The 24558-nt window shown below is 37.8% G+C and overlaps 1 long non-coding RNA gene across 1 annotated transcript in view; it reads right to left on the minus strand.

Moving 5' to 3' along the window:
- LOC121086244 overlaps window positions 1-24558 on the minus strand; it is a 66906-nt gene continuing 42348 nt past the window's right edge. Inside the window, exons 2-3 of the long non-coding RNA XR_005827311.1 lie at window positions 2356-2497; window positions 1-856 (exon numbers count right to left, since the gene is read on the minus strand). This is a non-coding gene — a long non-coding RNA (uncharacterized LOC121086244). The remainder of the gene's footprint in view (window positions 857-2355; window positions 2498-24558) is intronic.

Consider the following 24558-nt stretch of genomic DNA (forward strand, 5'->3'; position numbering starts at 1 on the left):
TAGAGTTGTTGAGCATTTCCTTTAATTACACTTTACCATAAAGATTTATGCAACAAGACTGGAGGCAGAGCCAAAATTTTAGTTCTTTTTCTTATCCATGGAAAAAGACCACATACTTTATCTTCTTGCATGTAGTAGCCTTTTCCCCTTCTTGATGACTAGCACGCTCTTATTTTTCTGTCATCAGTACTGTAGCCCAGTAGCTACTGTAGCTTTTACTTTGGCAAAGCAAACTTTGTTTTTGGTTGGACAAACAGTCTGCAATCAGCTCCTGACTAGTTTCTTAGTATGAAACTGAAGAACTGCAAAAATGGATACTACTAGATCATCCAGAGCTTGGGCTCTCTCATAGCCTGCAGATACTCCAGAGGAGCAGGGACCAAAATTTAAAAATTGTCTTAAAAACCAACTGTTTGCTAACCGTTAAGAGTGTGTTTGGTTGTTGGGTTTTTTTCTGTTTTTTATGAAGGAACATTTCCTGATAAATGGGGTGATTGAGCTACTTTTGGGAAGAGCTGACTGCATGAACTACTATAGCATAGTATGGAAATATGTAAAGAGAAAGGACATTACTTTTCTTTCCCTAGATAATATTAACATCATGGTGGATTTATTAGGATTATAAAATCAGTAAATGTGACACCCCTCCCCCCCTAAGAAATCAAAATACCTTTTTTTCCTGTTTTTTTCTTCTTGGTGATTTGGGCCAAATTTTAATCTATTAATTCCTTTCTCTTTAAAGCTTGCAGAGGCTTACAGTACTTCTGAACTTCAGGCATTTTGTTCTTCCTTTTCTGTATAGAGGTTTCCCAGGGAATCTTCTTGAAGAACTTCCTTGTGTTCCTCCTGTCCCCACCTTTTCCAGAAGAGAAGCAGGTATATAGGTTTAAAAAAGTACTCATCTGTCCAAATCAAATAATTACAGTATTAACACAACCAAAATGATTTGGCTACTAAATCTCTTTCATTTTCATTTTCTCTGCTTCATTTTTGTTTATTGATTTAATTTTAATATTACATTTCCAGTTCTCCAGACCACAACAGACTTCCCTGGGAAAATTTTATAAGTAATACCCAAATGTCTTAAAAAACCTAAAGAAAATTCCCTCTGTTTTTTCAAAAAAAGACAACAAACCGAAGCTGTGGTCACATTTTTCCACATTTTCACTTACCCATTATAAATAAGGTGCCAAGTTTTATTTTTATGAGTGAAAAGAGGAAGAAGAAAGGAAACAACAGATTCACTTTCATAAGTGAATCCAGAAGAGAAAGAGCAGCACAGGGAGAGCAGTGCTGAAAAGATAGCTGACCCTAAGAGTTCACAGCCTCTAGACTATGGACCCCTACATTTTACAAAGTATCTTCTTTTTTCTTCCAGGTATTCCAAAATCCAATTGTAAAGAAGTCCTAGTGTATATATGTGGGCCTTCTTAATAATAAGACCTTGGCCAGTTTTGGAGGTACAGCCAGGTAAATACCCCATCCTATACACTGGAACCAAAGTTTTTCTCTCTCAAGTTTACCAGTATAAGCACATTTGATCAAATAAACAAACAATGGTTTTGAACATCTACCAGGTTTTTAGCTCTCTCCTTGTTTACTGCTTCCCTTACTTGGGCCTTATTTCTTGTCTGGTCTTCAAGACATGTACTGAATATGTTAGCTGGGGAAACCCAATGAAAATCTGTCTAGATTGCTACTTTGCCTGTTTAGAACACATTTTTTATCTTTTCAGCATACAGAGTAGAATCAGCTATTTGGTCCATATGCTTCATGGTGTACTCGAGCTACGTTCATATGGAGCTAGAAATTCATATTGGAGTGATATTGTTTTGAGGCTGGGTAGTCAAATCTTTCATAACTTCTTGACAGTCTTACTAGATTTTATCACCATAGTTCTGCTTTTTACAGCAAGCACTTCCTGAAACAGTGTAAGTGCACCCATGCAAATCATAGTTTACACCTATGTATTACATTTAATGTGACTCCTTTGTGGTGGAACATCTCTCCAGATGAAGCTGAGTTTAAGCCTTCCCTACTACAGCCAAGAGAAAAAGAAATCCCGTGTTATCTCAACATTTGTGCCAACTTGCCTTATTTTGCTTTGATTTTCAGGGGCACTCCTGAAACTGAATCACAGTAAACAGTTCAAACTGGAAGTCTCAGCCTTTACTGAAAACCAGAAATCACTATATGACTGGTACCTATGAAGAACAGAAATCTAATTAAAACATTTGTTACTGCACTTAATGATTACAACTGCTTGATGTTGTTAGAGAAGCTAGAGGTGATTTAGAGACAAAATGTTTTTTGAGTGATGCAAACAAGGAAGGTGGAAATTGTCTAGGAACCTACACCCAAATTGACAAATCAATTCAGACAGCTCCATCTAGTCCCTTGATAACTCTGGTTACCACTTTTTTCTGCAAGTTTCCTGGTAAATTTTGCCTGGATGCTGTTGTTTACTCCTCTGGGATCCTGGAAGGCGACCCACAACCTAGGAAACAGAGGACAGGAATATTGCATCAGAACAATCAGAACATTTAACATAGGCAATATTTAATACTTGAAGTAGCTATTTTATTTATTAGTAGGAAAGACTATTATATATAATAGTCTGATTATGAGTAATTGTTTTAGTTCCAATTAAGATCTTCAGATTAATTTCCTAAATACCAGCAATTACTCACTATACTAGAAGCTGAGCCATAAGCTGTTCTGATGCTATTTGTGCAAAGGTCTTAATTCTCCTTTGCATCCCTGCAGCTTAACCTATCCATGATCTCCCCTCTTCCTTTTACTTCCATTGTTTCATGTCTCAAGTAAAGATATTTTTATCTCCTTTTTAGGATTAGGTGTACTCTCCAATTAAAAATCTGCAGCTGGACATAATCTGAACTGATTCTGCTCTGCAGTAACTGCATTATACTGTGTTAAATCCTAAATGTCAGAGTGCATTACTTTTGCTACATTATAATTATTGGTAGTATTCTGTGGCCAGTTTAGGCACTTAGAGGATATTAAGTGGAAGTTAGCTGTGGTAGATGGTGCACCGGTCACCATGTCTCCTGAAGAAGGCCAGAAAGCTGCAAGGGTACCAGAGTTCAAGGTGTGAATCTGGGCAGAGTACTGTAGTTGCAAACATACGCAAATCCTTGGGGGACAGGGAGTTTGAAGACAAAGTAATTCAAGGTGTTAACCCTGCATAGCGAGCAGTGCACAAGAAGCATACATTTGTGCTTTTGGCTGTTTTGCAAGTAAAATTTTACACCCTTGTTTCATCAGCTAAGATGCTTATTTGAGCAGTGCCAACTCCCTCCAAAGTTCAAGAAGAGGGGTGCTGTGAGTGCCTGTGATCCAGGCCTATAATCTGTGGGCAAGGAGCAGAACAGCTTTTTCTCTAGTGACCTGGTTGTCTTGTTGACTCAGCTTTTAGGGAATTTTGGTTTTATAAATCTTTTGAGAAATGCAGGTTAAGTGGTATATGTCAAAAGTTCAGTGTAAATTTGATTTTTATGATGTTTTTGTTTGGAATAGCTCTAGTTTAGAAAATCCTTTATTGCAGCAGAATTAACGCACTGGTAAAGCTGTTCCCTACAAAAATTTACAGTAGCTGTCAGCATCAAATGTTTTCTAGGCACTACATTCGCCGCCTAGCAACCATGCTAGGGTAATCTTGCTGCGAGCCATCCATGTGTGCAGTCCTGTCAGATAAAAGGACTGTGCTGCAGGATTACCCACGAGTCATTAGTCATTAATGACAAGATATCTTTCTTACAATACAAAGTCCCTGCAGATTCCCTGGGGTGAATGCAGACTTAAAACAGCATTACATTTTTCTGTAAAAGAAAACCTATACGCTATTCCTTATGGTGAGGCCTCCAGACAGCAGTTATTCCCTGGAAGGCAATTTTTTTAGGAAATGTTTGAACTTTTTTCTTCCACTGTACTTCAGAATTCCAAAACTGTACATGCATTTTCTTTGAAGCTGACATTAATTGCTGTAAGAAATCAGATCACTTTACTACATTGAAAAGTCTGTTAGCCTTTAAAGACATTTATTTATTCGTGTCTGTTCCCTAGATGCTCTTACACCCTGACTGAACACCTGCTCTCTATTTTAGAGATCTCTGTCTCTTGAAGATCCTCATCTCTACTAGACCTTTTCATGAAGGTTATTGAAGCTATACTAATAATAGATAGTCTGGATAGCCTAGAGCTCTCTGGAGCTGGACACCGTAGTTGTTCCCATGCTAGCAGCTGGCCTACGGCACTGGCTGAGTGCTAGTAGAAGACAGCATGCTGTACTGGGGCTTGTAGGATATTGCAAACTGAGTAACAGAACATATTGTGAATGGTGCTGCTGGAGAGGGCAGTTATTTATGAATACAGGGAAATTCCCTTAATTCCTTTAGGCTTGTGAAGAGTCAAGAACTCTATGGTGAGACTATTAGCAGCAAACCCAGAGAACAGTTAACCTGAAGAACAAGAAAAATGTTTAAAAAGCTAAAGGAGAATACAGAGCACTAGGAGGCCATGACAGTGCTACCCCAGCAACTTATGCAGGTTATCTCAAAACACAATAGCCCCTTTCCATTTTGCTTGTTGGGGCACTGTAACCATGGAAAGACTCTGTAGCTTCAGGTGGGGTATAGGATATGAAGTGATTCTGGAAACAGTCGTCTTGCATTAGGTATGTATTATTTTAACAGAAAAATCCACAAAATTTCTAGGTCTTCAAACATGAAAGGTGTTACTAAGGTCGAAAGCATACACAAAACAGTTTTGCTTTCTGTAGTGTATGGTTTCCCCTGGAGCTTATTTCTTGTCAGGTATCTGAGTAGGGCTGTGACCAGTGTGGTTATTTGTATCTCCTATTTCCATTTTAAGTCGTGGCAGGTTACTTCTGTTTGCTGGAGTGTCAATGTGTAGTCAGATAAGATGCATGTCTATGTATATGGCTTAGATTGTATTAATAGCCTTAATTGCTTTTCAGTGTTTTATTCAGATGACTAGTTGTTACTCAAGCCTGCGGAGCAGTGCAGAGCATCTTCAGCGTTCATGTCTGTGTTTCAAAGATGCATTTAACCTGGCTATCAGTCTTGAATAATATAGAGGAAAAATTTAACAGCTTTGATGGAGTTGCTATTCCAACCTCTCAGGATGCAGACAGGCCTGAAATGCTCTTTCTGTGGTTCCCCTGGTATATGACTAAGTCATGCATTTTCTGATTGTTTAACGGGATGATATTTAACTAAATACAGATCAACAGCTGTAGCTGAAAGACCTACAGTATGCTCAGATGGCTGACAGGAATGAAACTTAGATAGTGGGTCAAAACACCAGAGAATATGTGATCTCCAGACTAGCAGGCGGTACAGTTCAGAGGGTTGAAAAGCTTAAAAGAAACTGTTGGGGAAATCTATTATACAGCTCTTCAGCCATTCAAATGCTATTTAGGTTTATTTGAAACAAAGAAAAACAAGAACTATTTGGAATAGAAATCAGTGTATTACCTAGAGGCACAAGGGAATCCAGTGATTTTACCTTTAACTTGTGACAGTGCAGACCCTGACAGCCATTTCTGAAAAAATTCAAATTGGAAGTGACTCGAAAGATTATCACAAACCCAGCACAGCACTTAGACTGGGTTTACGGCTAATTTCAAGACACTTGGAAAGCCTCCTCAACACAACTGATCTTCTTTTTACAACGCTGGGCAGAAATGTAAACTGATCATTCTAGAGACCTGTTCCATACTGCTGAATTAATACAAAAAAGCCTTGTAAATGCACACTCTGACATCGAGTGTCACCTATAGAAATCTATAGCGTAGATGTGCCAAGAATAGGAAATTGTTAATTCTGTGATAGTAAGATGCCAGACAAGGCAGTTGGTGAGATGACACAGATACCTAGGTCTACTGAATCTCCATTTTCTATTAGTCTCCTCAATGCTCAGGCTCCTTGTGGTTCCTTCTCAACTGCATCACCTCAGCTGTTGTGCTTGTGGGGGCTTGAGAGTGCAGCAGTACCAGCCTCAGCCTTGTTATGTGTGGTCATGCCGTATCAAGTGCTTCCAAGCACTCCCTCTTGCAGTTAGAATCAGCTTGCCTAGGAGAGAGCACTCAGGAAAATTAAATGTGCAAATTTAACAGGCATTCATTTGCTTCAGCTCAGTGTTCAGTCAAAGATACACCCTTAGCTAAAGCTCGCACCTTCTCAAAATCAGAGCCTGTGCCACAGAGTCACGCAAATTAACTCCCTCAAAGTTTTAAGCAGTTTTATGTCTGTTCCTCTCTGTCCTGTGAAGCTGGGTAGCAGCTAGAGGAAAAGAGGGAACAGAATGGCAAGTGAGGGAGAACAAAGGCCAGCCTTCCATATTGCCTGACTTGCAGAGGAAGAATCATTCTCTTGCACTGACAGGGAAATAATGTTCTCTGAACTCATCATATTTTCTCAGGGCTACAATGTTCACTTAACAGCATTTTCCTGCTTTAAGTTCATAACGCTGATGACTTCTCACCCTTGCAGAAAAATGACCCTCTTTGCTCTTGAGCGGACTACTGCTCAGTATACATTGATATGTATGCATTGCAACCTCTTCTGCATCTCATGTCACATTCAGCCATATTCCATTTTATTGCTTAAAATCCAAGGAGATTACATTAGATGTCACACAGGCACGTGGTCTGAAGTAATGTTACAGTAAGAATTCCTAAGTCACTTTTCTCTGTGTCTTTCAACACATTTTCCATGACAAATTGATGAAAGTCTTCCCATATGTTACTGTAGACCTTAATAATATTAGCATGCAAGTCAGTCTTCTGGATATTTTGTTTGTTTTGCATGCTGAATGGAAATATCTGAGTAAGTTGTTCATTTGTTACAGCATTCTCCACTCAGCTGCATTATGTATTTAGCTTAGCTAGTTTGGTTTTAGTTTGTGTTCCTTTATACTATGTGAACGTACAAAACCTTTCTGCGTTATTTTCCTGGTAGTTACAGTTTTCTGTACCTATATGCTTTAAAAATCTATTTATGGAATTATGGTTAAATGTATTACCTAGACATATGTGCAGAGTGCATTTGGCAGTTACTTGGTTTTGAATTGCTTTACCACATTACATATAACTGCTATCTATGTTGGTATATCATCACTGTAGTTCTGTAGAACTATTCAAAGTTACTAATGCTTGTAATCATCAATAGTTAGTCTCCTGCTACCAGTGTTAAACAGACTAGTATTGCTCTTTTTGTGAGGCAAAGTTGCTACAGATGATAAAACCCCAATGGGTATGAGTTTACAGTTTTGAAGTTCCGCCTGTCGTGGGCCCAACTTCGTGTTTAGGGTTGCATGCCAGAGATGCTGAATGCAACAGCAGAAACATAGAGAAGTTGTGGGTATTCAGTACTTCTGAAGAAAGTCTATTGTACTAAGGGCTTTGGTTCCAGAAGCCAGGCCTACTGTAGGTTTCCAGATTTCCTGGCAACACTTGAGTTATAGAAGCAAATTGTCCTAGGTCACATAGGAAATCTGTGCCAGATCTAGCCACAGAACCCAAATCTCCTGATTCCCATTTTCCCATAAATATGCTAAATATTATTTCTCCTTCATTATTTTAACTGTATTTGTACAAGATGTTTCCTTTCTTTTGAGTGAATATTAGAACTGATGCATTGACAGAAATTGTATCAGCAGTCCAGTAGCTATTTTTCGAAAATACTTATATTCAAAAACTATACTTGGCATTTGAAGACTTTTGCCAGCATTGCTTTGGAAAGTTGTGGTTGTAACCATTGGTATGGTTCATGTGATTCCTTTAGCTCCCATACTTCATAAGGAACACATCAACTGTTTCAGTGTAGTTCATATTGAATATGATCTTCAGAAGAAGAGAAATTTGCCAGCTGAGACTGCATCCATTTATTGTGTTCCACCTGCTTTTTCTGACGAACTAGATAGAGGATTTCTTAGCAGTCCAAATTACTCAATAAAACACACACACAAAAGTGTAAGCTTCCCAAAGCATATCCTTTTAGTGGTACTGTTCAGGCAGACCACAGAACATTGGTTTGGAAATGGGGCATATTTAGGAGGCTTTCTGAAAGTTAAATTACTAGTGATGTTACCAAGGCATCTAAATGGGTTCTACTCCTTGCAGTAAGAAATAGATATGAGGAAGGTTAATATAACCAGAGAGACATTTTGGACTGAACAGACCCTGTAATAAACAGCAAGAAAACTTTCCTGGCAAAATAATGGAATTTTTTACAGTGTTGTTTTTTGAATTTGTCACTTTTTTGCAAGCTAATGAGGCAAATGCACCTATATAGCTATAAAATTGTCTTCTGCTTCCTGTACTTAGTGTTCAGGGTTTGCAAGCTGTCTGATCTGTACTGAAAAGACACAGGTGTTGCTGCATGACGAATTATAGAGGGTTTTGTCTGCACTATTCCTTCACTTCTCTCCTTAGCACAACCTTCGCAGGCTAAATCAGTTTGCCGTTATGGTTAACGTCTCTTCATCTTGTGTGGATATTGTGTACATGAAGATAAATGAAAGGTTTTTTTATACGAAAACTTTTGATTTATGAAATTTTAACTGTAAGAATAATTATCTGTTCCTTTATTTTCTTCAGATTTTGTTCAGGGATGGAGTTTGTGCCTTTGTTAGGAAAATTCACACTTATATTAATTAACCTTTTTTCTATGAAATGTTCATAATGTTTAACAGATTAGATGAAGTGCTGTCTCTAATACACTGAAAAAAACCTTCTTGTAGATACCTCTAGCCAAGCATGCAATATTTTTCCAGCCTTTGAGTTAGAATGAGATGTCTTTCTCTGCTGCTGCATTTCTTTTCATGTATAAAGTCTTAATAAAATACACAGTTCTTCTGGGAAAGCTCGTATTTTAGTGCCAGATGAATTATTTATGCACCAGCACTTACAGAAATAGAATTTCCATACGTTGCTATACTGAAGAAGAATAAATACTGGCTTTTAAACTTACACACAGAGAGAAGCAGAAAAACAACAAATAGTGCACGAGAAGCCTGTAAAAGTTACTCTGTCTGAGATTAGGCATTTAATATAGTATTGTAGTTTCTGTTAAACAGTTCAGCTACTGTGTGATTCACTTAAGTTCTTGAAGCAGAAACACAGAATTTACTACAAAATATAAGTTCATTAAATGTTTTAATTTGCCCAGCTGAAATACTAATACAATTAATCAACTATATATCTGTAAAGATGTTTTTCCTTTAAGTGTGACTAGAGAAAGATTTTAGAAGAAAATGTTCCATTATGTGTGTAGAGACAAAATTAAATGCATACACAAGCCTTTGAAGTAGGCAGAGAACTGGTCATGGGGTAATAGAATTATATAATGTCACTGAAATGGGAGTAAGAGTCCTGCAAAATATGGGCTTGATGTAGGCAAGTATTAAGACAGATGGTGTTTAGCTACGGATACAGACAGAGCCTGCAGTTTCCTTAGTGCAGTAAGGTCACAGTCCTTATTTGGATTCACTGAATTACAGGTTATAATTTATGAGAGTCCCATTTTATAAGTGGTTCCATTTGTAATTCAGAAAGGTCAAGGGGGGGACAAATTATGGATATTTCTGTATGTTATATGACAAAAGACATGTCCTGAAGTACCATTTCAAATGGTTGTAATAATCTTTACTCTCAATGAGTCTTTTATAAAAAGGACTTCACCAGAACACGAACCTGTAGAAACACAGATTTCGGAAACTAGGGTGAGGTCCTGGACACTTATTCCTCCATTATGCCTCGGAGTGATCTCGCACACAGTCACTGAAGTATTTCATTACCCCAAAGAGACTGCCTAACTGCCACAGAGTCCCATGGGGACATAGTTTCTGTGCCTTAGTCTAAAAAATGAAACTGATAGTTTCCTCTCACAGCATGAAATACTGTGTAGAATGTGACCCATGCAAATATAGACGATAACTGGTTTTTTTATGTAATACAGCTTAACACCAGATTCCCAGCAGCCACCTCCCATAACAGTGAGCTTGCGTCTACTTTGTGCTGAGTGTTAGAGGTGTCCAGGCTCCTCTGTGGAAAGCTTTACCTCGGTGCTGCTACAGGAACTTGAAATAAATCAGCTGTTTCCAGCTACCTCTGCATTTCACCAGTGTTCGGAGTGGTGAGACATCCAGGAATGAAGAGGTTCTAGAGGAGAACCTATCATCCATAGGACTAAGTATAGTGGAGTTTCCTTTGGAATCCGCTAGTACCATGGTCTGGGAACTGTAAGAGTTACACATCACTTATCAAATGTGTGATACATCTTCTGTTTTGTAAATTTATTTTCAAAACAAACCAAGTCATGTCTGCAGCAGTGACAAGCTCTTGGTCATAATCATTAGGTGGAATGGAAAGCTACAGGACATGTGAGCACTCTTTATGACCCTACATGTGCAGCGGGCAACCAGCCTGTTGTTGCTGTCTTTATCTATGGCTTATTTTGGTTTCCTTTCCAGCCCTTCGCTCCAAGTATTGTCCATGCTTGCTTGGAGGTAGCTGTTTGTTTGGATCCCTTTTCAGAAAACAAATATGGGGAAAAGATGAGAACATGAATGGTTTGCTGGTAGCAGGAGATTCACACTCCAGTGAAAAGGACAATTAAGTAAACCCAGGTAAAGGATTTGCTCTGCAGGCAATCTCATTACTCGTTTGTCATGACTGGATCTAGAGGGGAATCTTGCCTCCACTTTTGCTATTTGAGTGCATTAACAGTTCATTTTTGTGTGTGTCCCCAGAAAAATACTTGGGTTTGTATGAACTGCGTGCATAGTTTAGAGGTGTATTTGGATCTATACCAAAATTAAACTCCATTTGGATGTAGAAAGAGGCAGCTATACCAATTCCATGCTGATTGTTCTCACTCTTACAACATTTAGCATATCTTTAAAACTCGGATAATAAATGCAAAGCAAATTGTTGGATGTCATGTTTTACAAAGAAAGATTGAAAGGAAGACAGGAATCCTGTTGGTACGCATAGATTAATAAAGAAGTTAAATGGATTATAAATTTTAAGATGCTATCATTTTGCATGTAAAAACTCATTTCCTTTGAACTCTTGTGGTCAGTCAGCCATCTTGAGTCTCCTTCTATAACCTGGTTATAGTGACTGTAACAGCATGCACTTTGTTTTGACTTTAATGGGAGAAGCCTGCTATTCCCATGTGAAATGTTTCTTGGTTGATTCCTGCTGACCTCTCTGTAGACAGGCAAGTTTCATTATATATGGAAATTATTCACAGTCTTTCTGCTTTATTGAGTGTTCTAGGTCTTAAATTTCTACTTAAAAATAGGTTGCAGTAGCTCAGTCTATGGCGGTACTCTTTATCACTTGAAGATGCAGATTACCATAACACTTTCCCTTTTTTTAATTTCTTTTTTCAGTGTGCTAATCTTAAAGTAGCTTTAGCTAATTGGCAACTTGGCTTTTTAACAAGAGTTTAAGAAAATTTTAATTAAACTACTTGTTCTAATGAATTGTTAATCTCTCTAGCCTACACAGAAGATATAATTACTATGGAATCTCTAAACTGATTTTTCTGGGAAATGGGGCTGTAACTCCATGATATCCTTTGCTGTAGAAAGTGTTTAAATGCATAATGAATATCTCTTTATATTTATATGCCATGTGCTAGTTTGTCCAGACTTTCATTTTACTAAATTAAACAAACTAATGACGGGTATATGTTACTAAACATGGAGATGTTCAAAGGCAGTAGCTTAAACCATGAGAAATATGTGCAATTTTTGTGTTTGGAATAAGAATGAGACTGATGCCATGGCTGTCTGATGTATGAAGAGTGAATTACAAGTCTGTGGGAAGGAAGTCAGACGTTTCCACAGTTAGAAATTAGACTTGCCAAACCCATAAATAATTCTTTGTATGCGTATTATTAATGAATAGATAAACACTGTTTTATAGTGCTTCTATAAGATATGTCACATGCCAGCTAGATAACTGTTTACTGACTCCATTAAAAAAAAATTCTAACAGAGACTTCAAACATAGATTTACTGACTCAGATTCAGGTGATATTGTGCAACACTCAGTACAGTATGATTGCACACATTCACGTGAATGAAATGGCTTGCTCATATGATCCTACAAAACCCAACCCTCTTGATTTTTGGAGCTTCTGAGCTCTCTCAGCTCCCCATGCAGCCACTGAAATCTCTGGGTGCTCAGATCTTCCAGAAATCCACCCCACTGCAATATGACTGTAAATCACAACACATCCCTGTTCTGCATGACATTGGACACAGATTCCAGGTACTTGACTTCAATTTGAAAAATAAAAATAAAATCATCCTAGCTGCTGCTACTTTTTACCTCTTGAAAACAAGTTATTTTTCTTCTCTAACACAGAGTAAAAATAACACTGAACCCTCTCATGTGCTACTAAAAAGACTGAAAGAGAATGGTTAAATTTGTGGAAACTTATTGGATTCATAGGAAATGTATGCCTTGATTTCTTCAACGTGACAGGCCTGAATGCTTGCAGAATTAGGAAAGCAAATGCTAACAGAAACAGGACAGAAATTAAAAGTAAGATCAGTATTTTGTGGAGGGGAGAGAAATACAAGTTACTATTTTATTTTCACCATGGTTTTTCAAAAAAAATGGAAATACAAAGAAGCTGTGAGATTTGTATATTTCTAAAATGTGTGATAGGATTCAAAATGAATAGTGTCAGATTACTATCATGGGGAATGAATTTGTGTGCTGCTGTGCCTAACAGATATGGTAGACTGCTGACATCAAAAGAACAAACACAGTAAAAACATAGCACTTATGTGCTGGATGAAAAATGATTAATTTACAGCTCTGCAGCTTTGAACTGCCTGACTCTTTGAACTGACAGTTTTCAAAATGCTTTCCAGAGCGCTGCTTTTATTTGGACTATCCTCTCAGCACTGAACACTGAATGTAAAAATGCTTTGACTTTTCTCTGAAACATGCCTCTGATGGGGGTGTAGGGACAAAAGGGAAGTAGAACTGTTCTAAAGGGTCTGTACCAGCTAGGAAAGTGCCAAAAAGCCACTTCAGACAGTTCTGCAACCTTTTCATCCTGACAAGCCCAAGAAGAAAAGCTAATTCAGGAACCTTAAATTCAAACTTTTCTGTCTTTCTCTTCGTGTGAATAATTGTTTCCTTTCATTGCTACCCACTAGTCTGCAGTTGCCTACACAGCCAGTCCAAATTAAGTGTATATTTCTTAAGCACTTTCTTTTCTCAGGTTTAGCCACTTTGTAGTAAATAAATTATTTGGAGCAGGGGTTGTATTTACAGCATAACACATACAACGCTGAAGTACTGATCTGGTCAATATCACTTCACATTAGCTTTTTACACACATCATGCCTAATACTTGAGATATCAAAATTAACTCCCTTATAATCCCAAGTATTTTTTTTCCCCCCACACTTAATTAGCTAAAACTTGTTGAAATTTAAACTTCTTAAACTTTTCACTTAAAACCTGAATAAATATTTATAAACCCCAATGGATTTCTCTGTATTTTTCATTCTCATCTGGTGCTTTTTAAAAAATACATATTTGTAGCTTACAAACTATTCATTTGTGACTGCTTTTACCATTTTTAATTTATATTATTTCTAGGAGAAGCCTGAGCCTGTCTAAGTTTGGACTAATGCTCTCTTCGGCTCCAGAGACATACCCATTTAATATCACTAGCAGTAGCTCCCCTAAGTAGTTGTGCTGAATTTCATAGTTAATATGCACAATCAAGGACATTAATATTCTTTAAATGTTACTTATGTTTTATGTTAAAAATAATTGTTATTTGGTGCTTATATTTTTTCCATCTACAACTTGACTGCAAATTTCACAAAAAAGGTATACAGTTCTCAGAATTTATGCTTTCTACAAGAAAGGTACTGTGATTTCTTCTTTGGGTGCCTGCTATGAAATAAATGTTTAAAATTTAACAAAGTAACCAGGTCCCAAAATTTACACGTAGTTCCCCTGGGAAAGTTTTACTAAGACCATTACATGTTTTGCATATGCAGTGAATTTGTTTTTCCTCACTGCTGATGCACACTGAAAAGACTATTTACAGAAGGTCACAAACTGATACCTCACACATATTCACCAGACAGTATCACAAACAAATGGGGATCCGCTTTCACTATGACACTCTTGAAGAGAGAGGCTTTAAAAGTGCTATTTCAGACCATGACATTGAGTTACACTTTGGTTTCCTTTTATGAAATCCCTCATTTTGATTTATAACCATGTTTATCTTCAGATTCCTGTAGCAAAATCTAGGAAGTTTCTGTCTGCTGCTTTCCTGAAGGAAGTAAAAGAAATAGAGCTACACTGGTACTGTAATAATCGCTTCAAGAAGAGAAGCAGCTAGCTCGTGCCAGTGCTGCAGCTTTCTATTGAATTGTACCTATGGCCACACAGTTCTGCTACTTTTATTAAAATTGTAATGAGAAACAGTGCCGACCAGCTTTGCTCATTTGGAGTTTTCTGCCGTCATTTTACTGCCTCCTCCTCAGAGAACAGGGAATTAAATGGTGAACAAAGGCTCTTGATGAATATGACACATGCATCTAATCTCTTGAAACATAAATATTAATTACTAATAAATTTCACGCTCACATGCAGGTGATATAAGTATACCTTTTTTGTTTCAGACAATAAATCAACGTGTGGCTTTGCCTGATCACCATGACCCAAGTATAAACATTTTGAAAATAAAGTGACAAGCACTAAACTTACAAGAACTTTAGTCTGTATCCTGCACTTTATCGATAGCATGCCTTATAAAGCTCGTAAGAGCTGAAGTATAGACGGACCATACATTCAGTTAAATAACATTTGTGTGTTTGTTGAACCATATCAACACTTAATAGATTGTTAATAATATTTTTGAACGTGTTTGGCAGTGGTTATAAGATCTTTTTGAGTTTTGAACCAGAGAAAGAAGTTTGGAGTAGCAGTTTGTGGTTCGCAGGGTTCCAAAGTGTGCTGGTTAGATTAGCCAGTTAGATGAACTGGAATTCCTTCTTCTCCATATCATCATTGAGGACAGCCTTTCTAGAAGTGCCAGTGTAACTCTGAACAGTCTCCTGAGGCAGAGATATAACTTGTTTGCTTTCCCTTTAGTGTATATATGTATAAGTAGCATAGTTTCAACTGAAAAAAGAAAAAAATAAAGAAATGGGCAAAGGCTGACAATCCTGTTTGGTAGCTTGCTTTCTAGATTTACTGGTCCATAAAGGTTAGGAAGATGCAGAACCATCAAGGACATGTATTTAAACAAGTTGTGTGTTTGATAGGTACTAATAATCTGTGTAGGGAACTTGCTGGAAAAGAAATTGCTGCTGAAATCATCTTGCTTAATGGATGCTCTGCAAAATGCTAACCTCTATGAAATAAGTCTCCCTAAGGGGCTACAGTTGATGTTGGCTGCAGCAAGTTAAAAACCAAAATAATCCAAATTATTTATTTATTTATTTATGTTTGTCAGAGTGCAGAGGGTTTCATTCCTTATCCCCTGCTACAAAATACACCTTAGCCTGACTCTCAGGGCACAGTGGCACTGGCTGAGGACAAAGGGAATCATATGGTGAGGGAACTGCTCATTCATGTCTGTCCTCAGGCTCAAGGAAAGGATACATGTTTCCTAAAGCAGATAGCAGAAGGTCATCCTCAAAGCAGTTTTTTGTAGATTAATGTTTGTTAGGTAGATGTTTGTAGATTATTTTTAATGCCAGTGGGACCACATCTAATTGGACATCTTGTATAGTACAGCCTTAGACAATACAATACCCCAAAACACCTCCAATAAACTTAGGATCCTTTCTTGTCTAGACCTAAGAAGTTTTACTGAAAATTGTTTTCCTTAACAACTCAGGTGTGAGATTTTTATCATCCTTATCTATAATATGTCTCTACCTTTATCATGCCTTTTACATAATGAGGACTTTGCCGATGTGACCTATTGACTAATTTGTCAAATTCCCATTGACTGAAAAACAATTTAAAAGGAGGGAAGGAAATTCTTCAAAGGCTTGCAAAGATTTCACTTTCATTCATTACACAAGAAAGGAACTGAGATCAGGGACAAAGTTTGCTTTTAACATCAGTAGCTGGTATTATGAATGGGTGGAGGGGCTGAAATAAAAGGCATTCCTTATTTAACATAGAGATATATTCTTTGTCAAGATGCACACTCATCTTTCCAAGCTTCTAGGAGAAACAAAAAGCAACCTGGTGGCAATTTTTTTTCCCCCAAGACCCTTATGTTTCTTGCTTAAACAGGTAGTCTGTGTCGTTAATGAGAATATATATGGTTCTGAAGTGTGGCTAAATCTATTCCATTAAATACATAGGACTCCGTATCCTGTTTCTGTGTGAGTCTTTTCTCGTTTTGCAGTCTGAGGCTTCCTTTTCAGGACAACGTTTTTGAATAACCTAGTCCAGACAGTCAAACAATGCAGAGAGACTATCTTCCTATGACAAGCAAAATGAATTCTTTCTCACCGTTTGATGTCTACAACATGACAAAAGGACAAATTTTGGAAAATTTGTCACATTTGGACTTGATTTAGATTGAATGGATTTTCAGATGAAAGCAGTAGAACAGTGAGGCAGCTTCTGATGTCAGTTAAAATACTCACTGTTTCCAGTTGCCCAGGCAATGAAGCAAGAGGGACAGCACTGCTTAGTCTGTTGTAACCAAGGGGCTGTAGCTTGCAGATTGCTGAGTCAGCTGGCTTGCAAGGGTGGGAGAGGGAGCCAGGAGACCAGGAGGCGGTCTGCATTGTAGGGATATCCCAGAGCCCCAGACCTCAAGAAGCACGCATGTTCCTGGTGTCGTAGCAGACTAACTCAAAATCCAAAGAACAGTTAATGTTAATTTGGTCAGAGATATATTGTCATTATCGTGCTACTGTAAACTTACTTAATTTACAGTTTTGGTCCTTCAAGTACAGAAATTTTTGCCTCTTTGGTTTCAGGGTAAAAAATCACTGTAACAAATACTTTAAAGCTTGTACTGTAAGTGTAGAGAAAGGAACATCAGGTGAGAAGTTTGAAATGGGAAGTATGAAATGAGGCTTTCATTTTAAGAGCATCTCTTAATGATCTCATAACATCCCATTTTAACAATGTTTTCCTTTAGATAGACAAAAAGATTTACAGGTTTTCTAAATAAAACCTGTTCTTTGCTATGTTTTAAGATGCTGTTCAACAAGATAGTAACATTCCTTTTATAGGAGAAAATAATTTTTTTGAGATGGACTGCTTTTCTGGAGATGAAATGTAGGTGAAAAGCAGATCAAAGACTGAAAATGTAGTTTTTCTGCTGCATTTATGAAGGTTAGGTTTTATATATTTTCAGCTTGCACTCTGCCTGCTGCACAGTTTTACCTGGTTAAGTTAGACCATGAAAAGTAAAAAAAGAGCAAGCAGAAAATGGCATGTTGGAGTTGGACAGAATAGGGATACAAATTATGCATTCCAGATGATGTTTGGAGTATAACCAAAGCTGATAGAGGGGAAAATTTGATAGGCACCCTCCTGCAGAGATTAGTACCTAAAACCCAAAAAAGCCCCCTAGATTAAATTGGCAAAGATCTGTGTCATGAAGGACACTGATGTCCAGAAACAATGGGGAAGAATCTCTGTTGATACTTATTGCTCTTTTAATACACTGGTTCCTGGAAGATGTACAGTTCCCTCTAGCAGCATAAAATTATGCTTTTTCTTTTGAATAGTTCAGCAAAAAAACCCTCAGTGGTTGGAAATAGTACTTTCTTTTCTCATTTTATTCATTATAAGCCACACACACACTTCAGGTGTGGCTTCCAGATTTTTTGGAGCCTTGATGCTAGGCCTGGATTTCTCTTTCTTGCTTTATGACATCTCAAGGAAGTTCTTCAGAGGCAGCAGTAGATTGTTATCATTGTCTTATTTACTGAAGACATCTTAACTCGCTCTGGTTCTGTAGGAAACTCCTCTTAAGAAGCCAGATTGACAGCTTAATGTACAAGCAGCTGCAGAACCAAACCTATAGGGTTTCTCAGTACTAGGCAAGTGCACATGGAAGCCTCAAGCACCCTCCTTTAGTCAAGTTTCCATAACATGTGGATTTTGCAAGGTCTTTACTTCTTTTTTAGCCCACTAGTAAAGCAAGTTGATGGACAGAGTTTTCTCTACTTCATTTCAGGTTCCATAAAATGATTTGCTATTATTATGGCATTCTCAGTCATCTGTAAATGTAACAATCAATGGGTTTAAATCTTTGCCAGATAGAAAGCTGAAGTTTGAATACTAATTGTCCTTCAGGCAGCAGGATGCAATGCTGTCTCTTTCTGGAAAGCCTCCTTCACCTGCAGTTTGTCCTAAGCTCTGTGTACACTTCATTTAGCGCACCGCAAGGGTTAGGAGCTAACCACTTTGCCGAATACACTGCTGAATGTCTCACACTGTTCCTAACACACAGAATGTCCCCTCTCTCTTCTACCTCAGGGAATAATGAGGGAATAATGACCTGTTGTATGAAGGAGACTGGTTAATGGATAGAAAAAAAAACACTTTTGAAGATGTAGAGAACGTTTCATTTACTAGCTTTTTCCTTTCTACTTTTTTATGTCTGTTCCATCCTAATTTGATATTACTTTCCTTTTCATTCCTCTTTTCCATGGCTTGTTTGTCCCTCTTTATATAACTGATACTGTTTCAATGCCATCTTAAAGACATCTGCTTTTGTATCTCACCTGTGAACTAATGTGGAATTGGCTTATAATAAAATTTGAAATTTGTGCTATATTCATAATATCAAGAAAAGGAGACTGTACTTCCTGAGACTGAAGTATATTTTTATAGGTAGGTGAGTTATAAAACCTCTAAAATAGGAGGCTATTAGAATAGAAATGCTGACATAAATGCTACTGGGATAACCTGACTGGAAGGAACTAATCTTAGAGTTCTCTGAAAATAATTAAGTGTTTAAGTATTGCTACAATAACACAATACTGGTATTTTCATTTTAAATGTTAGAAGTTGAGCAGCTGGATTTACTTGGTTTTCCCTAGTCTGTTCTGTACTCAGCTATGCTAAGGCTTTTAACCCTAGACTGCCTGCAGTGATCCATGGCTGCCCTGGATGACTGTGTACCCAAATGGGCACTAGGAAGACACTACATAGTGTTAAATTCCGCATACAAGCTGCTGCTTCTTAAATTAAACAGCTCTATTATCTAAGTGAAGAAATTTACACACACACCTCTGTATTTTGGTACTAATCAAACTAACTGGCATCACTTTTTATCCTAAGGTTGTGCAGAAGCTGGTTGTATAGCTTCATAAATCCAAATGATAATTACATTTAAATAGGGTACTTATTTTATGGAAATACCAAGGCCTTCATCTTATACTCTTATTACCTGCATCGGTAACTACATAGCTTAGCAGATGTAAGTAATTTAAAAACAGTGGTTGTCTTATGATGTTTCCAGAAAACTTTAAGGTATCTATTATGTGTGGGATCAACAGCATGCAGTGAGCCAGACAATCTCATGCCCCTGTGATTGCAGTCCAGCACCTGATTCTGCGTTCACAAGAAACTGCTCCAATAGGCATTCAGTGAATATCAAAGAAATTGGTAATAGCATGAGGACTGTCATACTCAGAGCACCCTTTTGAAGAAGGGCCTAAAATATTGCCACTGGCAGAAATGGAGATACACTGACAGTTCCTAAGGAAGGATTAGCATTCCCTTTCCTATATCCATGAGTCAGCTTTAGCTGGCTTGCCCTTTTATTCTTTAGCATTTGCTTTTGCATTTTCATTGATGTTGAGCCCTCAGTGGGCAGAAACAGTGATTAAATTCTTCCCAAGGCTCTGAAGAGGGATATGGTAGTTGAAGGATAATAATTCAGTGAATGGCTGCACAACGCGACCAGACAAGGGGCTATGTGGATGTACTGCAGAAGCGTTGTGTGATACTCAAAAATATCAGAGCCCTCCACAATGAACACAGTTGTTTTGTTAAGTCCTTTATTGGTGATGCAGATATCCTGGTGGTTTTGATGGCTGTTAGATCTTATTTTGTATTCACGGAAAAATGAACTATGCCAAAACAATTAAGCTCACTAAGGTAATGTAAGCTGCAAGAGTTTCAAATTACTAGACTGACAATTAATGGAAGGGACTGTTCAAGGAGAGACATTTTAATCCTTTATTTGTTGTAATAAGTTGTCAAGGTTGAAACCTTTTCTCCTTTTTTTTTTTTTAAAAAAAAAAGGCTAGATGTTAAGAAAAATGAGTACTTGCTAGCACAGGATCTGAAAGCTAACCATTTTAAAAAGTGAAAACCAAACCTCTTCATTGTTAAATTCAACAGACAGACAGTGACTCTACTTATTAGTTAGGATGATGACATACATTTTCACTGCAGGCTGCTGACAAGCAATCCAGCTGACTCCCCTGGTTGGGTTATACTTGCTTTGCAGGATGCTAGCAGCAAGCACTGCTCATTGTGCTGCTGCCTTCCTTTTTGGTCAATATGAGCTTTGGAATCTCACCACTATTTCTAGCAACAGTTAAACATCCTGTCACACACGCAGCTGATTTCTAGTGCCCTCCACCCTGTGGGGGCTTTCTACAGGCAGCAGTGTGCCAGGGTACTGGCCTAAGGAGAGCTTTGTGAAGGGAAATCTTGCCTGTTTTGTGATGGAATTCTGAATGATGTGACAGCACTTTGTACAGGTGGGCAAGAATGGGGCATTTCAGCTCCTGCTTCTTCAGTGCAAACAGTTGAAAAACGTGTCTGAAAGGAAATGGTTGGGATAAAGCTGTGTAGCGTTCACTGTTTTCAAGCGGTAACAATGTCATTTCTGTAGGTTGAGAAGACACTTTTCTCATTCTTTCTTCTCATCCTTTGGCCAAACACCTGATGGGCCAGCCTTACACATCTTCATGCTTTAATCTCTAATAGCTCTCTAGTAATTTAGTCATAACAAGAATTCTTTTAATTCTTGTTTCCCTGCCACATAAACATCTGCAATTGCCATCTTCTAATCATTTTGTGGTAGTAGGGCCATCTGTGTATGAAAGGCAAGAAAGATTTTTTTGAAAATCACTGGCTGCTCTGTATGATGGAGACATTCCTATGGTTACTGTGCTGTGGTCCTACTTTAGCTACTAACTTCCACTGCCCAGGTGTAAGTGGTCACCCAGACCCTTGCAATGTCAAGTGTTTAGTCTTGCAGAAGAATAAAATAAAAAATATTGTCATTAAAAAATTGAGAAGAGAGAGAAATTTATTAGCAATACCTGCCTCCTCTCTAAGCCAAGCAAGGGGAAAATGGTGTCATTCACTTGTGGCGCTGTGCACATAGTGACGTTCTCAGAATGCTTATTGAAAGCACAAGGTGTGAGGAGTTTTCATGCAGCTACATTCAAGAGTCATACAGACAATTTATTTTGCACTGGATATCAAGGAAAGTGCTGCAGGATTGGCTTCAAGCTGAAATCAAATGACCAATGCAAATTAGTGCCTTCTAGCCAGGGATCTCCGCAGCTACAGAACTGGCTGCCTGTACAGCGTCCTGTTACTGTGAAGGTGCAATTCCTTCGCTTAGGAGGATATTGAAGGTAACTACATTATAATCTGCAAAGAAACACTGCATTACAGTGAGCATTAATTCCCATATTTGTCAATAATGTCAGCAAAGAATGCATAGACTAAATAGATAAAGACACTAAATTATACTCCTGAGGCTGGTCTCACTGGATGACAGTTGAGACAGTCCTTGTGCAAATGCAGGGTTTGTAATACTTGTATGGTTGTTTGTGTGGATTACCCCTAGGACTGTCAATATATATTCACCTTTCTTGTGATAACCTTACCTCTGTTATTCCAGTAAAATGAATTCATCTTCTGTTCACTTGTGTGAATGGTAGAAATCAAGACATCTGTCACAGCAGTTTAAAAACTTCGGTTATAAACACATGCACATAGGAGGTGTCTAAGAGGCAACAGAACTGCAGAAAACGAAGATGGGTCTATAGTCTGTCACTGGCTGAGTGAATAGACAATAAGAAGTGATATAAAGACAAATTTCATTCTAGAGCATATAACAGAGTATCTATCATAAATCAAACAGAGGAGGTGGTTCCTTTACTCAGTAAAAGACATACAACCAGAATCATTCAGGCTGTAAGGCAGCTTGGAAGGTGTCTAGCTCGGCACACCTCTGAAAGCAGGGCTTATTTCAAGATCTGCATGAAGTGTTTTACCTCAGTAGCATGTCAGAGCTCCATACCTAGCTCTATGCAGGCAAACGACCCATCTCCAGTTAGTATATTCACTGCAAACCCTTACATTTTGATTAATTATACTTAGTATGATCTGTTAAAAGAATGCAGAACAGCAAGGAGTAACGGACTCAATAGGTTTCTGAAGTCTGTTAATTCATTCCAAGGAGTGGGTATTGCAGTTATTATTTTGACAGATGTTTCCTTGTTTTGTCCTAGAGTAACCATTTGATTGCTGATTTTAAAAGATTCTCAAGTTAATAGTGTGCTGACAGCCCCAGGGGAGAAATCATGCTTTCTTTTCTTTTGTACAGGAAGTAAGTCAAGGTTGAAATAGTGGCAGTTCAATATGGCACGTTCTGCCTGTAAATACTGCTGCTAATTACCTCCTTTGCATTCTTGTGTAAAAGGCCCCATCAACCCACATGTATACAAACTCTAATGTTTTCAATAACTCAAATAGTTATTACTAACATTTAACTGATTTGGCTCCTTCTTTCGAACTGAAATATACATCTATGTGCATAATTTGCAGGTTTGAACAAGAGTTCAAACACCATCAACTGTTTCTAGACTTAGTCGTAAAGGCAGAAGGAGAAACTGGTTTCAGATTCCATTCAAAGTCAGGTCTTGTCTAATCTAGTTTTGATTTCTTCTGTACCAAGAGGTAATAACAGTGTATTACAATAGTGTATCAAATGTTGCACATGTGGCTTTTTTCATTGTACTCTTTCCCAATAGTCTGAGATTTACTAATTTTCTTAGCTTAGAGAAAGATTTTATGAATGGCAAAAAGAATGAGAAAACAGTCATAGTGTTATGAAGGCTGCAAAAGCTTTAAGTAGCATGAAATGGATTTTATGCTTTTGTTTGCCCTTGACAAGTACTTCAGCTGGTCTTATTACAGCACAATTTTTTGTTTCATAATTATCTCTATATTATATAATTAAGGCTTTAATTACATACAGGATTATTTGAACTGGTTGAATCGTTTCTGCAAAGTTTTCAAGCAAAACCATTGGGGTTTGATTTAAAGAGGCAGGGTTTGTTTAGATGCAAAAAAAGATGGTTTTAAAAAACAGATCATGTGTGTCAGGAAACTGTTTCTGAAAATGAACAGGTCTTTGTTTTGCAGAGAGAGGGAATATGATTGTCCCCAGCTGGTATACAGTCACCAACCAATAGTACCAGTGCTTGTGATTTACTGGTTTTCTGGTGACTTCAAAAGGTTCAGACGTGAATCCTGGCTGCTGCACAAACTCATGGCTGCCCCCAAGTTCTTGAAGGCAGGAGGCAGCAGAGGATGGCAAGGAAAGATCAACACAATAGGCAGTGATCTGAATGCAACAGCAGCAACTATATAGATTGGCTGTTTTTTAAAGATATACGGTAGAATTTTAAGTGAATGTTTGGTGATATTCCATTGCAGAATTTTGCATGAATGTTCCTGTTCATGATGAACAACAGAAAGGAAAACACTGCAGAGATGAACAGTGAGGCTTGCTGAACAACTGAATATGAACAATTGGGAGATCAGAGGTGGGAGCATATAATTTGAGAATATGAGTTGAAAATAAGGTAGGGGTAGATGAGGAAAGGTTTTGGATAATAAAGTTCCAGTGCAGGTAGGAGAACCAGAAAAGGATCTTCAAAGCAGTTTTTGACTGAATAGACTACTGGAGTAAAAACGTTGAAGGACAGCAGCAGCAGGATGAGGCTGAAATAGCAGTTTTAATTATACCCCTAATGTATTAAGGGAAAAACAGAGGTAAAGAAAAACTCAGAATGTAATAAGACCACTGTGTATGGGAGGTTTTAATGGTGCTTGTGTGCAAGGGGCCAGGCAAAAAAGTAGGAGAAATGAAAACATTTGGTCTGAGGTGATTTCAATGTCAAGGGCTTAACAGGAGAAGCTGAATAAATAGATGAACTGCATATCAGTAGAGCTCAGAGAAACTGTGGAAGCTCCTATAGCAACAAAATAACTGCTAGAAGCAATTTAAAATGAAATTGATTACACAGAAAAAAAAAATCAATGTGCAAAAGTCAGTCCAGAGAAGGGGTGAGTTAGAGGGAAAAATCTGCACATTCCTCTAGACCTCATTAATCAGTTTCATTCTTTTATCAATACACATAAAATACTATGCAGTTTCCTCTGGGGCTGTAATAGTGCTTGCTGAAGGGAATAAAGGCAGCATTTGGGCT

Source organism: Falco naumanni, chromosome 4 (assembly GCF_017639655.2).
Source record: "Falco naumanni isolate bFalNau1 chromosome 4, bFalNau1.pat, whole genome shotgun sequence".
Lineage (NCBI taxonomy): Eukaryota > Metazoa > Chordata > Aves > Falconiformes > Falconidae > Falco > Falco naumanni.